Source organism: Calonectris borealis, chromosome 15 (genome assembly GCF_964195595.1).
Source record: "Calonectris borealis chromosome 15, bCalBor7.hap1.2, whole genome shotgun sequence".
NCBI lineage: Eukaryota > Metazoa > Chordata > Aves > Procellariiformes > Procellariidae > Calonectris > Calonectris borealis.
The window spans coordinates 13,592,985-13,607,782 of NC_134326.1; the positions used below are offsets into that span (position 1 = coordinate 13,592,985).

At 41.9% G+C, this 14,798-nt stretch overlaps 1 long non-coding RNA gene across 10 annotated transcripts in view; it reads left to right on the top strand.

Annotated features, from left to right (window-relative positions):
• The window catches only part of LOC142088699 (uncharacterized), a 108,831-nt gene that overhangs the window by 73,894 nt on the left and 20,139 nt on the right, over window positions 1–14,798 (top strand). The window contains exon 4 of one of the 10 annotated variants that reach the window (XR_012675924.1): window positions 3,157–3,397. The exons of the other annotated variants lie outside the window; for them this stretch is intronic. This is a non-coding gene — a long non-coding RNA (uncharacterized LOC142088699). Of the gene's footprint in view, window positions 1–3,156; window positions 3,398–14,798 lie in introns of those variants that run through there. 10 annotated transcript variants of the gene reach the window in all.

Sequence of the window (14,798 nt, forward strand, 5' to 3'; positions counted from 1 at the left end):
GTTCTTTGATATTATCACCTCTGAAAATCAAAATGCTTATTTAACAGCTGCATTATCTTAAATTAACTTTTGGCTTCCAACCCGAGAACATTTTGGCCCAGACAGGACTCTCCTGAGGTTGCAAACAAATCAATAGGAGGGCCAGGAATAGAAGACGGATAGGCCTTCCGCACTCCTTTTAGCTACCAGACCTCCTTCAGCTCAAAATCATGTTGCGCCCGAACCCGTAGCCAAGTGAACACTGGGATTTTAGTCCCAGAAAGGACAAGCTCCTATTCCTCCTCTCCCATTGCCTGGAAGTGCTTGATTGGCATTCAGTGCCTCCCCAAGCTAGATGCCCCTTAATGCTGCTACTTCCACTGTCTCCACAAAAGGCAAAAAAACCCAAACCCCCATGTCTTCGGCTCTTAAGCGTTCGGCTCCAAGCACCAGTCAGAACTGGTTTGTGTTCCCTGCTTGCTTCTGCCATTGAAGCTTTATTTAGGCTTGATAGTGAGTGAAACAGTCAGGTGTAAGATTTTAGGTCTCTGCTCAGACGAATCATGCACGGTACATGCCGAGCAGCCTGAGTGTTTACAACAGTCTGTGACAGAACGTGTTACTCGTTGCGACTTGAGGCACTGCCATAGAAATACGGCATATTGCACAGAAATTGCTTTTGCAGCAAGCTGAAAGTCGTGTTATTAGGGTTCACTATTGGATTAACCCACCGACACGCAATCCAACCCAATACCAACAGCGAGGATTTATTACTGGCCATGACTTTCAGTCACATCAGAGCTCACGATGAAATCGCGGGGTGTGTGGGTGTGTGTGTTTTTGTGCATGCGTGTCTGTGCATGTGTGCGCGCGATTGCTGTGAGGGACAGAGAGCAACCGAGCTATACGGGAGCTGGGAGCGAGTTCCCGTGGCGCGGCACCGCATCCGGAGCCCTTTGCAGCATGTCATGTCCTGGCTTGGGGTTAAAATCTCCTCCTGTGGTGCTTAGACTGCAAACTCTTTGTGTCACTGGAAGGCACTTGGAGATGCAGGAGGGGTGCAATTTGTGTCTCAGTTACAGATGGAGCCTGCTGAGGTTATGGAGTAACTGGGGGTTGTGGTAGGTCCCAAAGTCTTTGCCGTTTAGTTCACCAGCCCTATGAATATTCAGATTACATCCTCTCCGCTGATGCTGCCACCCAGAGCGCCAATTTGTTTCAAAGCTGTTAGTGTTTTGGGGGAGATACGTACACCTGTCCAGGGGGAATTGGGCTGAGATATCACCTGCTCAGTTTGCATATAGTCCGGCAAACTGCCGACAGATGGCACTGATTTTCAGCCACAGTTTGCCGACTCTTTCCGATTTCTTACCTGCTTCTAAAGCACCAAAAAACTCTGTCCTTCACTGCCAACTAGGATCAGCTGTAATTTACCTCTTTTAGCCATGCAAAATAGTTTAGAAAAAAGCAAAATATTTCTAGTTCTCCTTGCAGCTGTTTGACCAATGTCCCGTCCCCCTTTCACTCCAGTCCTGTGAAATACAAATAGTCATTTTGTCAAGAAATGTCAGTTTTTCTCAATTACCAGCCTGTGGGTAACCAGATCACCATTGTACCTGGCAATAATGAGCAAGTTTCAATGTTAAAAAAAAAACAACTAATGAGGTAATTAACCAGTTATTACATGATAATGAGTATGCACTTGCATGCTTGATGGCTTCAATGTAATTAAAAACTTTTAATATGTGCCTGTTTGTGACCTGTAAAACAATTAAGAAGTTCTGAGGGTTTGGGTTTTTCTTTCTTTCATCGTTTTTTATACATACAGTTTTTCTGTCTTTAAGCCCTCTGATCTGAAAGCAGTAAAATTACGTATGAGACTTAGAAATAGATTTGACTCTATGCAAATTCTTTGAAGGAGATAGAGGACTGCAGCCTACACACCAGTGACCATTGTGACCTGAGCTTTCCTCAACGGGGCAAAGAGTATTTGTTTTGGATTAAATCACAGAGAGTTAAGAGGTACTGTAGTTTTAATCTTTGATTTAGCAGAAGATTTAGGCTGCTGCCAGAACAGTACTTCAATACTTTATTTTAAACCTGAGCATGAACGTTCTTGAAGTAAGCGGAACTGCTCATGGGTTCAAGTGAAGCATGTGCTTAAAATACTGCTGAATCAGCTGGGAGCATCTAAAAGGCTGCCCTTTCTTAAACTTTAAATCCACGAAAGGAATAGTCTTCATTTGAGTAATATGTACCTTGTTGAGATTCTATCCAGAGTGCCTCTATCTAACAGCATTGGGGGATCAGTAACTTCCTATTTCTTCAGAATATTTTTTTCCTATATTGAAGACTGCGCTTGTTGCTACAAGAGTCTTTTTCCTCCTCCTTTAGATGTCCCTCCCCAATTGGTAATTTATTATTACTTTAAATCAGTACACACATAAACATTGCTATTTTAATTAGGGAGAAGCAAACAGAAGTCACAGGCTATAAGGCACTGCCAGTACGCTTGCTACTCTCACATTTTAATTATTTATTGGAGTAAATAAAATTAAATATTTTCATAGCGATCCAGAACAGGATTTGAAGTAATTACTCTGTCAAATTCATCAGAAATTCTCTCATCAAAATAAAAACCTTGATGTCATTGAATAATTTATAATACAAATACACAGAAATTGTAAAGTATTATAAATAGAAAACTGCAGGGTAAGTGAACATGAATTAGTTAAGGGTTATGTTTCTGAAAGAGCCTGTCATAAACTGTATAAATTTTTAATAAGTGTTTTTGGGGCCTAATTTTCAGTGTACAGTATATACCAACAACTACAGGAAACAACCCGAAAATGGTGATTTAGAAACACAGCTGTTTATGATTGAGGCCAGATTGTGACTCCTCTTCCTGGGCCTTTCTCTCATACAATTTGAACTAATGATGTTTGCCACTGAATGCCTATGGCTTAACATGAATCATCTGCCTAAATAGCAAATACATTAAGTAAACCTAATCTCTATTATTATCTGTGAATACCAAATGCTGGGACAATATCTAGCCTATTAAAACCCCAACTGTTCGGTGAGGCATCCGTACGCCGATGACTTAACACCAGCTTGCCTGTGCTCAGTCTTTGATAGAGTTCCTGGTGTGACTAAGGATCTTTCCTCCTTGTGCAGGAGCTGGAAGGGGCTGTTGGTCCTCCCTGGCCCCCGCAGGGCCTGATCCTGCAAGCTGCCATCTCCCCACCAAGCGCAAAAGGACCTGGAAGCACTTGGCACCTTGCAGGTTGATGGTAACTTTTGATCTTGTAATGTCAAAGGTGACTCTCCAGGGTACTAGTAACCAAGGATGTGTCAGAGGCAAAACCTCTGATCTCAAGTCCCCTGTTCTTCTTTTTCTAATTCTTATTGAGTTCTGGATCAAAATTATCTGCTAAAAGGCCTCCCATAAAACAAATTAGCAACAGATCTGGTCCTTCCCACGCTAAAGCCATTGTTTTCAATGGATCTAAGATGGATACAAATATCAACAGCCTTTTTAAAAAACTAGCACTGCCAACTCATGGTAGACTCAAAAAATAAAACTTCCTCCTTCCCATCCAAATGAAACCTGAGATTTATGGTGGGATCTGGATCTAAGGCAGCAAAGGAAACCTGCTGCAGCTCCGCTGATGCCGAGCGAGTTCTGGATGCAGCAGTGTAAGGCTGAGGTAATGCCGCTGGAGTCAATGGATTTGTTCTGACTTAATCCCATCGTAATGAAGCCTGGAAGTCTTTTTTCACTTCCCTGTCATTAGGCTAATTCTACTTCTATTCCTAAAAGTAGTTCTAGGAGTTAAAGAAAATAGATTTGGTGCCGTTTCCTGTTTATTCTATTCTAAGAGGGATCATTTAAGGGAGGTTTTTTCCTTGGCTTTCTTGTAGCACATCACCATTTTGGTAGACATGTCAATTCAGATCATACCTGGCTAAAACTTTGTTTTTTGAGAGCCAGTAAGAAGCATGCACTTTTTTGATCGATATGCGTTACAGAAATAGACACAGGTAATGATTTTCAGACAGCTAAGCTAAGGAAGCTTTATCAGATGTAGAATATGCTATCTCATTTCATGCATGCATCTACCTCTGGCAAGGTTCTTTCTATTTCTGGGACCTCAGCAAGGTAGTTCTGCTTGTAAATCTCTGCTACATCAGAAAGGTCAATATACAAGATGCAGAGCAGGCAGAGAATGACAGGAAGTGGGAGCAGGATTGGAACAAGTTAAAAATTGCAATCCTTATCTGCTAGAAAATGAAAAGCCATGTACGGAACTCATGGGAACGGTTAGGAAGTACTCAGGAAGCTTTGGAAAGCTTTGGCTTACGCAAACTTAAATGTAGCCTAAATTTTGCATTGATTCTCTGTACAAGGTGAAAAACACCCAGCTTGAATATAGTACAAGACAAATCTATTGACTGCAGAGTAGACATAGGAATTTATTGCTGTACTGTTTCTCTTCCCATTCCTCAGCCAAGATTTTCTTAACTGGCTGCATTAGCAGTGCCACCAAGCATTTTGTGGAGGTTTTCAGTGAGTCAGGGATTTAGTCCTCGGTGTAATTACTCCCTAACTCTGTGTTCCCCATTCTGGATGATGTGGAGAACATTTACCTAGTACTCCAAAGGTTACATTGCTTTACATCAGATTGACAGCAAACAAGTGTTTAAAGACTATTTAATTAAAGAGAAACCATTTGATCATTTTACACTTAGATTTTATTGTAATAAAGCTTCCTCTTCTTATAAATCTAGGCTACCAAAGTCTGCATGGAGCACAGAAATGGAGGCTTCCATGTATTAGTTATTCTCTGGGTCCTTCCTTTCTCTCTGTTTAATAATTGATAGGCACAATCGTTCCTCCTACTTCTTCACTGTAGTCAATAGCGTGTCATCTTCTGCTGTCATCTCAGGTCACCTTCCTGAACTGCTTAGGTTTAGGAGTCAAGTCTGGTATAGACAAGTTAAAACTTTTGATAGTAGAAAGAGATATTCATTTAATATATTGGTTGCTAATCATTATCAACCCATTTTAAAATGAGAAAGTATCTCGTATAGGGAATCGCTTAATTTCCCTAAGCACATTTGGGTCTCACTTGCTTTAAAGACGTGTTCTTAGCTTGATTTTTCTCTTTGGGTTTGGGGTCTTTAACATTTCCTCTTCTGTTGCTTGTGGTTTCATTGTAACATTATTCTTACCGCTTTTCCTCTTCCATCTATTTCACTTTCTACTCCACAAGGATATTGTAGTTTTTTTGGACGTCAAATGGAACAACAAAGGGAAAAAATCCCCGCAATTCTTTTTTCAAACTATGAATAGTTTTCCTTTAAAAAAAAAAGTTCTGGTTCATCTGCAGCCAAGTTTATTGGAAATGACAGCTCAAAAGTTCAGTGAGTGAGTGAAGTTCCTAGAGATCAGAAGCCCTCTGCTGTTTCTACTGTTTCCAGGCCTCAATACAAGGGCACCTTTTGGAAGTTTCAAGGTCAGCTGTAGGTCTATTATTATGTTGAATGGAAAGGTAATAATTTTGCACTTGTATCCAACTTCTTGTCATCTTTCTCCTTACCCTACTTGGCTTCTTTGTAGTACTTGAAGGCCTCAGCTCCATCTCTTTTGGCCATTGTAAATGGTTTGATTGGTGGTGGCCATGTTATCCCTTCTTTCCTCTTTGTAAAAAGCAAATGATCATGTTGCATTGAAGAAACCATTATTGCCATCAAACAATCTGCCTTAATTTTCACCTTCTCTGAAAGTTTCAACTCCTCATCAACATTTCAGAAGGAAGTAACTGTGTTGGTTTTCAGTAACTCTGAGGAATCCTACCAGTTCTGATCCACACTTTGGTTAAGTCATAGCACAGAGACCACTTTGGACAAAGGATGCGCTGGTCTTTTCCTTTTATTTTTTCCTCTTTGCTGCTTCTGGTTTTTTTGAAACATTTGTTCAAGCCCCCTGAAGTGAAGGTAGAGACATGAATCTGTACAAAGTTCCATTAACCAACCATCTCTCCTAACTGGCAACACGGAGCTCTCTAGGATCAAAATTGTGTATGTTATGCCCAGAATCGTAGCTTTGCCTTCCTATGAAGGACTTGGGCTGGTGTGTTGGAATCAAGCATTTGCAGGAAGCCCACCCACAGATATTTCTTCTCAAACATCTCTTGGCAGCTTTTCCTTCTTCTGTGCCCGGGAGAATATTGCTATAGTTGGTACATTAGTCTGGCTCAACCCTGTCTGACTGTCTGAAACACAACACCCATTCAGCACCCTGCTCCTTGCCCTACCTCCCTTTTTCTGATTCACAGTAAAGATAAACGGGACACCAGGACATGTCCCTCTGAGTTACTATTTCTGCCATTGACTGGTTTTAAACCAGGGCTCAGGATTTAAAAAGTAAGTGCTGTTATGCCCTAAAGCACCTCCTGTGTTTTGCTTGGCACACAGAGTTAGCAGCAGTTTCTTAACCACTTGGTTTTGCATACGGTCACTGGGGCTGAATGTGGGACCACAGAGCACCTTCGGCTCTTAGCTCTGATGATTTCCTTGGCTTTTATGGAATTACTCCTAACTGACACCAGTGTAACATGGATAAGGACTGGAGCCATCTCTTATCCCACAAACACAGGAATGATTCCCTTTTCAGAGACTACATGGTGCTTTTTGTGTATTATACTTAAAGTGCAGGATACATTTGTCTGAAAACTAAAGGCTAAAGGCACACTTCAAGTCTGAGGAGTTTTAATTACAGATCAAAGAGAGCAACAGAGAAAAGAATAAATATGTAGAGAAGAAATTGTGTGAGGGACTTGGCTGGCAACAGCAATTGTCTTAAGTAAAATGATGGGAAGTGCCTTCAGGCAGGTTAGGTTGTACATGCTTATGACTATCTACCACTTTTATGCTGCAAGAAACAGTGATAGCATCTGATCTTAGGGACCGCAGTGTCATGTGAAGACTACTATTTGGAAAGATATGAGAAGGCTCTATAATTTTGCTAGGAGAAAAGAAAAAATAGCACAAGCTCAAACTGGTGGGCAAGCTTACTGCCTACTTCTGACCTGCCCAGAGTGGTTTGGCAGGTGTGAGGAAGTCGCATTAGCTCCCAGCTACATATCAAATGGATTTTCAAAGAGCTTTTGATGACTTATAAAACAGAACATGGTTTGGGGTTTGAGTGTTTATCTGAGCAGCTGTCTCCCTCTGTATGGGCCTAAGCACTGTTTGACATCATCTGAAGCTGTTTTATTGGCCGTTCCAAAACAAGCAAAACGCAAATAGGCTTAACACCTTTGGAAGGCAACTGCTTAGTTATTGTGTGGAATTCATTTTGGGCTGGGGATCTGTAAAGCTGAGTCAATATGCTGATTTGAATCTAAGCTGCAAGCTTACCTTTTAACCTGCACTTGTTCCTTCTTCTAATAGAGCTTTTTTTCGAACCACATATTATTGTGCCTTTATTGTCAACTGCCCTACATGTATTTGCATAAGAAATACTATGGGCTCTTGCTTTGAGTTGACACTACCTAGGAAAGAATTGGAAATAAAACCTGCACTTCTGTCCCCACTCTTCTTGCTTTACAGAGGGATGCTCTTGGGCTGCTAACCTGAAGATCTGGAGCTCTTTCACATCCATAGCATCCACTGTCTTTGGTGGAAGGACTGACCATTGGGCAGCTACATCATTTTCCCTTGAGGAATCCAGGAGGGCTGTACTGAGCAATTGCTCCTCTCCAGGTCCTCCTTGTCTCTGGGCAGCTGCTGTTGAAGTGCTGCTAGGTGCTTTACTGATGATACCAGGGGCTCTGATGTCTTCAGCTTATCAATAACCTGCATTAAGCTGCCATAGCTTTTAGAACAGCCTGTGCAATGACTGAGAGGACTGACTCAACAATGAAGGTTATCTGGCTGAAGGTCTGCTCAGGTCAGACAGATAATACTTACAGGAAGGAGGAAATGTCTGGTGAACTGGAAGCAAAGAGCAGCAAGGGGAGCTGAATCCTTCCTTCCTACTTGCTACTTTCATGATGTTAAACCTGGTGGCATGAAGTATCCCAATTTCCTTTCCTAGGGTCTTCCTAGGTAGCATTTTATATCTGGGCTTACAGACATGGTGTCAAGATATTATTTTCTTATGAAGTATGTTCACTGCTTGTGTTTTGGAGCGGCTATGCACCTTGAAGGGTTTAAATTTAGTCTAAAAAATCTCAGACTTTCCAGACCTAAATCTTCACCTAGAAAGTCAGGTTCATATTTAGAAGGTGCTTATTTGTTTTGCTATTTTAATTTACTTGGTTTTCCTTGTGGTGTACTCTGAGAGACTTCATGTTATCATGTTTTGAGCTGGCAGCTGGGCAGGATGGGCATTGTGAGAGCTCCTCAGTGTCTTCATTCTCCTCTATTTCTCTCTGTTTCCCTCATAAGAGTCATAAGTGCCCTTGTATTTCTTTAGCACTCTGGGAAAATAAGGTAGAGCAATATGCTGGTGTAATTTCCTCAGAAAAGAAGCGAACTGCCTGGGCTCCTTGGGCCAAAGGAGAATAAAAATTTTGGGTGCTTACCTTGAAATACCTTTAATAGCTCAAATACTGGGAGTTAAACCTGGGCCAGAGCTGTGTGACTCTCAGCAAAAAACAGCCATCTGAAAAACCAGTCTCTGGAAACGGAATGCTCCACAAAAGGGAAACATCCTTAACTTCTCTGAAAGTCTCTGGCAGCGTCACATTATAGAAACAGGGACCTGTCAGTTTGTCTGTTGGCTAGGTGAGGTCCTTGTGTGACTTCCATTCCTGGATCATGTCAGTACCTTAAGATCTTTTATACTTCTTATGTTCATGGGGCCAGATTTACACAACAGAATATATCTGATTAAAATCAGGAGAACATAACTGGTTCCCTGACTAAAATAGTCTCCATGCAGTCTTTACTTTCATTTCTTCTAAAGTCACTTTTGCTGGAATTTTGCAAAATGCAACCAGAATCCCCCAGAACAGAGCACAAACGCATGCACCAGAATAGATATGTGACCCCTTCACCTTGTGTTCCCACATGGCAGCACTTACAGTTGCCCCAATGCCACTGCATTGGTTCTTATAAATGATTCTGCCACCCCACACTGTGATTAAGTATTGCTGTTATAAACCAGGTACCTCTCATGTTAATAACAACATCTGTTAACTAACAAATTGCTCATTAACCAAGAGTAGCAGTGGATTTCACCTGATTACAGCTCTGCAGGTCTTTTACGAAACAGCTATCAACAAAATGTTGTGCCTTTTCTATTTTTTAAAGAATCAAAGCAATTTTCTTTTTAATATTGAGTTTCTTAAAGCAGTGGTTATCCCATACACTTCAGTATTATGTAAAAGCACTGTAAGATGACATTTAAAAAGAACAGGTACTTTCCCTTACTATTTTACAGAATAAAATGTCTTTTCTATATGCCATCTTTGAATGGATTCCTGAACAATGCACCAAAACTTAGCTATAAACACACTACTGTCATATAATAGACCCTATACTTTACAATACCTACAGGGAATCACTTTTTAAAGTCTATAACATACAGTAGTCTTTTTATATGAGTGACTGAATCATATAAAAATAAAAATTGATAAAAAATAGTAATAAATCTGGATTTTATATCATGCACTGAGCAAAGTCTAAATTAAACTACTGTATTAAACCTTCTATGAAGTAGACCTAATTAATTAAAAACACCAGGGTTAAGCAATTTAGCCATCAATCTCTTAGCTTAAGTGGGGGATGAGGCACATATGGTAGCTTACTGAGGAAGAAAAATGAAAGACCTGTTCTCTCCAGACTCACATTGACATGATCTAGGGGAGGTTAAATATGAGCTGCTATTCCCAGGGAGATTTCTCCTACAGTTCCTCCAGCAAGATGACTTTCCCAAAGCCCTCGGCATGTTGGAGTGTGTCACTTATCTCCTGCTTCCAGAACAGCGAGTGGAACAAAGCAGGCTTGCAACGCCTTTCTGAAGGATGTTGATTGAAATGGCAGTGGTGCCAATGCAGAGGGATTCCTCTATGAGTTCAGGCTAGATGGTTGCATCGCTGATACAATGGAGTTTGCCAACACTGCCAGGAACGAAAGGGAGACGCTGATGTGTTTCCTTTCTCATCAGAGATGGGTCCTGGCCCTAGGAGCATGCCTTTTGCATGCTGGACAACAGGCCTGAGGGTGATACTCAAAGTGAGAGAGGAGCAGGCCTGGAAGGTGGCCAGCAGTACCCTTTTTTGGAAGGCAACCTCAGCAGAAAGGCAGCCCAGTGACTTGATGGATGGTTTCAGTTTCCAAATTTTCAATGTGTTTCTAAGAAGGGGGCAGCTCAGGAAACTGCTAGCTGAAAATTTTCCATTCAACCCTCCCTCACCACATTCCCTCCTGACTTTTTGGTCAAAACAGAAAGTTTTGTGAAAAAATTGAGATTATTTTTGTTGCAAGTTCTCTGTTTTTCATGGAATGACTGAATGCCCAAGAGATAAACTTCTAGGAGCTAGTTCATTTCTAAATTCAGATTTGATGTGCCATTTCACATGACTCCCTCCAAAAAAATGGGGATGGAAGAAGCAAAACATGTTGCTGCATGCTGATGAATGAAAAAAACCCAACACTGGTCAGACCTATTTTTTCAGTCTTTGGCTCTTCAGCATCACGGATTCTATGAATCAGAGGAGATTTCCTAGGCTTTTCCTCAACAAGGGCACAGGCATTCAGCTGGGTTGCTGGTGGGTGAAGCTGTGTAGTGACTTGGCTGGGCCTTGGAGGGCTGAGTTTAGGAACAGATCATGGGGCATCTTTCATTTTCTTGGGTTCCACAGTGAGAACTGTTGTTTGGCGCTCCTAATTTTTAGTAAAATAATCATGTTCCATGTGCGGACAACAGCATGCTTAGAATAGTGTTTTCATCATTTCCCACTCTCTTAACTGGACCCCATTTCCCCAAATCTTACAAACCCCCAGGGTGACTATAAAGAAAGTGAATGTAGCTGTACCATCCCCCTCAAGATACTGCAGTTGCCCAAAAGAACTCTTAGCCAAGGACTTCGCATGGAACTAGAAATAAAATTCAATAGTTTTTGGATTTGGATGTCAAAAAGTGACGCAAAATTCTAAGTAAGCCATACATTACTTAGTGTTTTGCTCAAAACTTCTCAAATACCACACATATCGACTTTCAGAATGCTTAAACAGTGGAATGGAATAGAGTTAAGGTGTGAAACACCTAATCAATTCCTGGTACCATTCTATTAATTTAATATTTCTTCATCCACTTGTATCTCCCATGAAACCCTCAGTCAACGTAATGATTAATATTGCATGCACATGCAGGTCATCTCCCCTTTTCACCTCCCTGCTACTTTTTTTTTTGCCCCAGACCTGACAACCTATGGGTGAGGTTTCACATTGCACTGAGCAGCTCTGATGAAAAGTTGCACCCAAAAAGCACACTGACTCCTGCCATATGCAAAAATTTCCCTTTGAATCAGGACTGGAAATCGTGTCCTTATGGGATGAGTCGATTCAAGTGGCTGATCCAGCAGAAAAATATTAATTTATTTTGCAAGTCAGCCAGACGTCTGAGCTGCTCAGTGTCCATATGATGAATACATCCATCAAGGAAAGGAGAGGCAGAGGCAAGTGGCTGTAGCTAGAGGCTGAAGTGGGTTATCCCTTTTCACAGAGGCTTTCCATTTGACCAACTTGGCTGTAATGCGAAGATGCGCCCTTAGGAGTAGCAAAGATCCCCCACATCAAGCCCAGGCTCTTGAGATGGCAGATGTATTTGTGGTTGGAGATGCACTTCAGAGTTCAAGTGGCATTGGGAACACTCTGCATAATGTGCAGCCCACTTGAGCTGAGCTAGTGAATACAGGCAGCCGCTGGGAATCGCGTGGTGGCTCTTTGTAGAGGAAGGCCCAAACCTTGAAGATCTTGCTCATTATTCGTCCTGTATCCAAGCAAACCCTTCATTCTGTAGAGGAGAGTGAAACTAAAGAAGGACCTTGAGACTTGGCCTCCTATAAAAAACAAGTTTACAGGCACTTGTCTCTCAGAGATCCTTTATAAGAAATTATTCTGTGATATGTGCTCCTACAGACACGGCCTTTTACCTTGGGATTATTATGGATCTAGCATCCTAAAATCAATACTCCATAAAGGGGATTCTAGGTACATCAGCTAGGTCCCTAAGATAAGGTGGGATAAACTTCTCATCTCAATAAAGAGAAATAAGATCCTCCTGAGCTTCATTCAATCCACCTAAATTCTTAATTGTCTCCTGGCGGTGCATCTCTCTCTGCCTGCATGGGAAGCCAAGAGTGACTGTTCCCAACTTTGGGGAACATTGCACACAATGAAAGCTAGTAGACCTATGTGATAAGGACTTGAGTTGCCATTTTTGCAAATATCACAAACTTTTGAAGTGAATTCAGCACATACAAAACACATTTATCTGAAAATAGTGCATGTAAGTCTCCTTTTAGTGTTACATAACTTCACTGCTGGCAAATCCCAGTGAATAAAAAATAAAAGTGTTACCAGTGCAGCACTGGTCTTTTGCATTTATAAACAATGAAGCAAGAACAGAGAGATCAACAGAGCAGGCTAAAAATGTATCTTAATGCGCCTGCAGGGACCTTTACAAAAAGTCACTAAGATAAGGGAATTTTGACATGACACAGTGAGCCATGAAGGAGCTACTTTAAAAAGAAACAATACATTTGAATATTCAGACCAAGCACTGAGCAGTAAGTCAAAAAGAAACTGCTACACTCAAATCTTCTGCAGCTTAGAGCTAATTAGACCTACGCCTCAGAATGGCCCAAGCCTCATGCAATGTGGCAATGGTTATGATAATTATATTTTCATTCTGTGTTGGGCTGTGAGTTATATGCGTATTGCCTATAAATGCTAATGGGAGCTATGTATGTAAATCCCCTCCTCAATGAGGTGAGATTATGCCCTGATGTATCTTAAGTAGCATGTAAATGCAGCAATTGGGGTGGCAAGTACTCAAGGCTGGAAAATGCAGGGCTTTGCAAACCTTTAAAGGGAAGTGATAGTTAGCTGTGTGGACAGACTGTTTACTGGGGAAAGGTGGGAAGGGGCGACCTGAAAACCTGGAATTACCAGTGGTCACATTGATTTTCTTAGCATGTATTTCCCATTAAATACAACCAGTGGTAATGATACAAAACCAGTATCAATTTCCTATATGTAGTAAGAACTTTATCTGCATAGGTACATACTATTATACATTTCTAAGTTATCTGATGTATGTCAAGACTGCAGAAGGTTAGACCCATTGTATATGATCTATTGATGCTAGTCATGTCACCTGGTCTGCAAAAAGTTAGCATTTCTGATTGCATGACCATTCCTCCCTCTCAGCAACTTCTTTGCTACCTGAAGACTAAAGTGGTCTGCTAGTGCCTAACTAGCCAACTGTGCCCATAATAATGTAAATAATACATGCAAATGAGATAATGATGTGCAAAGGGATATTCCTTCCTCTGTCCTGTAGTCTGCTGACTGTAGGACTGGTCACACATTATATTATTTCTGTTTTGCCCTGCCTTGTACCTGGGTGTACAGTGTCTCTAGATCCCTGCTGCACCATTCATGCATTTTAGCTAGAGACTTCGGGCACGGCTCTGTTGCAGTCACTGCCTGGGGCCTGGAAGCAGTCAGTCTTCTGAGAAACATGCAGAAAACTAGACCTTCCACTTTCCCAGTGTATCGCCAGCTTTCCCTGGCGTGTGCGCTCCCACGCTTTTCCGAACAGACACAGATCTGACCTGCAGCGGGACAGGTCCAAACCCATACGAGCCTGAGCAGCTCACTGCTTTTCAGTAGAAGCCCATCCCAAAGTGACCGATAAAGTGCAGTTCCCCTGGGAGGCAGAGGAGAAATTCCCTTTGTTGGAGGAAGTCCCCACGTCAAGGACCTAAATCAGAGTCATGTCAACTTGTCACACCACCCTCTGCAGCATTTGGGGGTTCATAAAGCTTCCAAGCTGTTTCCTGGTATCTGGCCTCGAATGGCAGAGCTGGAGCATGGAAGGGAAGGTTAGGGTCACACTGTCTCTGTGGTCGCCGCTGAGCTGATGGCAGGAGTCTCGGTCTCCTCTCCTGGTATCTGCTTTCCATTAGGATGAATCCACTGACCTCAGCAAAGCAACTATTGATTTGCTATAGTACAAGTTTGAGGGGTGCCAGGCTCAGAGCCTGTTTAACAATAAATAACAGCAAACCACATATGGGAAGTTTCATGACGTGGATAAGGGCTTTGCTGGAGTGTGCTCTGGGACCCCCAACTCCGTGAAGTCTGGACTAAAGCACGACAGGAGGGGAGAGGCTAGATTTTCTTTTGGAAAGTGTTCCTTCATACAAAAAAACGAGTATGAGCTGAATGGCACAAATGGACTCCAAGGAGCGTGGTCCTGAGCAGCACTTGCATAGTAACGTCTCCCATTCTTTGTATTACTCTGTTCTTATTCTAAGTATTTATTTACTGATTATGAGAAAAAACACACGACCTCACAAGACCCCCAGCAGGTGCTCACAGCCTCCACGGGCTCCTTGAACAACCATGGTATTCTCTCCCTGCCTTATTATGGTCCTTTCTCGAATGTGGGAATGTGGAGTTCAGACCTGCTGGAGTATTTGGGGGGATTGCAAGATATAAATAAGCCAGCTGGGGCTTCAACCCACCAGCTCAGCAACATTATATCGTGCTAGTCTTTGTTTTCACTGTATCAC